Raw genomic sequence first — 2,548 nt, forward strand, 5'->3', positions numbered from 1 at the left:
TACTGAATGTACCATGGACTGCCAGGAAAACAAACAGATTCATCTTAGAGAGGAGTAAACCAAGCTACTCCTTGGAGGCAAGGATTCTGGGGCTTTGTGTGACATACTTTGGACATGTTGCCAGGAGGGACGGGTCCTTGGTGAGTGACATCATGCTTGGGAAGGTGGAGGGACAGCGCAGGAGGGGAAGACCCTCTATGAGATGGATTGATTCGGTGACTGGGGTAATCGGAATGAGTATGTCAGAGGCAGTGTGGCTGGTGCAGGATAGAGCAGGGTTTAGGGCTGTTGTGCATAGGGTCGCTATGAGTCGCAAAGGACTCGACGGCACATAACAGCAACAACAACAACAACAACAATATAGATGTAACTTTCAGGCATGTATGAATACACACACACACACACACACACACACACACACTCCTGAAAAAAGACTTCACTTTTATTATTACTATTATCCTTTTATAAGCCTTCGGGGTGGGGAAGCCTCTCCTCTCCACCTCTAGATTGACCTTAAGTTATCTGTTATCAGTATTCATTTGGTTTACTCTAAATTAAAAAAAAAAATGTTAGGCTTTTTCACTGAGATAAAATGAACTCATTAGATTAAAATCTAAACGTTTTTGATGCTTTTTGGCTTTTATTGATATTTTTTTCTTCCACAAAGAAAATATTTGCATTTAAAAATCGAGCTTAATTATATATGCTAGACCACTGGTATATTCTCTGCTTAATTTCCTAGACAGTTTATCTACACCCCTTTACTCCCCAAAATTAGGGTGACTTACTTCTCCCAGTTTGCCCTAGACTTTTCACATTCATCACTGGAAGTCCTTTATTCTGAAAATCTCTCAGTCTCAGGCAAGTAAGTATGGTTTTCCACTTACTTATCTGATAAATTCTAACTCTTCAAACACAGGAGTTCTATTTCCATCTTTCTTTATTTTGAATCCTCAGTGTTATGGGACCCTAGTAGCATTACCTCAGCTATTAACTAAAAGGTTGGTAGTTCTATAACATCCAACAACTCTGCAAAAGAATAACGTCATGATTAACCTTAACAAAAGTAGGGTCTAAAAAATCATCTGAAGCAGTCTGTGGTTGGATGTCATTGCATCAACTACGACTCAGAGTGACCCTATGCACAACAAATCAGATCCTTTGCCTTATCTTATGCCAGCCTAGGTAAAAAACTGACTTGATGACACCAAAAGATATCAGCCCTAATATTACTCCAGTGTCAAATATTTAACAGATAAAATACTATTTTTTATATAAATTAATAGACTATAGTATAAAAAGGATAATTGGAATAAAGAGTAAACAGGGAAAGGATAAGAGAAATGTGACTCACAGTGTCAAAATACATACCAAACTTCCGATAAAACAACATTATGGAATTAGATAGCTATGGTGTAGAGAAATTCTAAAATTGCTGCTCATCATAATCCTTCAAAAAGCTTTTTAGAATTAAATACACTTGAAATGATGCTTACTAAAATAAATCAGTCAAAAAGGTACAAATAGTGTATTGTCCCATTTATATGAAGTATCAGTTGTACTGTTGTTGTTGTTGTACCATAGAATTGGACGATGAGCTTCCTATCATCTGTAGTAGGTGAATATATAGAGACCAAATTATATTAAAGCCTGCTATGGAGTTCTGGAGGGATCTCTGGTAGACTAGAGGCAAGAAGCTACACTGCCGTCCCAAAGGTCCACAGTTCTAATCCATCAGCTGTTCCATGGGAGAAAGATGGGAACTATACTCATGTGCAATTAACTGTCTATGGAAAATGGTAAGAAGGGTCAGCTATAGGTCAGTTCTGACTTGACAGGGCACAACAAGAACAATAACACAAGGATCTGTAGTGGTCTAGTGAGTAAGGAGCTGTGTTGCTAACCCAACGATGGGTTGTTTAAATCCATCAGCTGCTCTCAAGAAGAAAGATGGGCATTCTCTTTGTTTGTGACTAACAACCTCTGAAAACTCACTGGAGGATCAGCTATGAATCTATTTGGGCTTCACAGTACATAACAGAAGGGAAAGAACAGAGAGAGAGACTAAATGAGACATTGAGCTTCTGTGAAAAGTGATGGGAAAATTTGGAACTGGTTAATGATTATAGTTGTACAATATGATGAACACAAATGATATTGGATTATACACATGAAGGATGTAGAAATGGAAGAAAATTGATTACATATACATTTTATCACAGTAACAATTTTTTTAATAAAAAAAAGGACTACAGGAATTCTACCAATTGAATGAGGAGTCTACAGATACCATCCTTGAAAAAAAATGTTAAAAAAATTAAAAAAAAGATACCCTCCTTGGCATGACACTTTTAAGCGTTTCTCTCTACGGGTTAGAATCGGTGATTTATAGCCTCCACAAAAAAGGCCAAAACCCTGTAATGGAAGGAATCTAGAAAGAAAAATATAAAATATTTTCAGAGGAAAGAGTATGATTTTGACACACTTCTCTAAAAGCCTCACTTTAGTGAGTTTTTTGTGATTATTTCTTTTGCTACTACTTCTAATA

This window comes from Elephantulus edwardii, unplaced genomic scaffold (assembly GCF_000299155.1).
Source record: "Elephantulus edwardii isolate Elephantulus edwardi_28Jun2011 unplaced genomic scaffold, EleEdw1.0 scaffold00070, whole genome shotgun sequence".
NCBI classification, from domain to species: domain Eukaryota; kingdom Metazoa; phylum Chordata; class Mammalia; order Macroscelidea; family Macroscelididae; genus Elephantulus; species Elephantulus edwardii.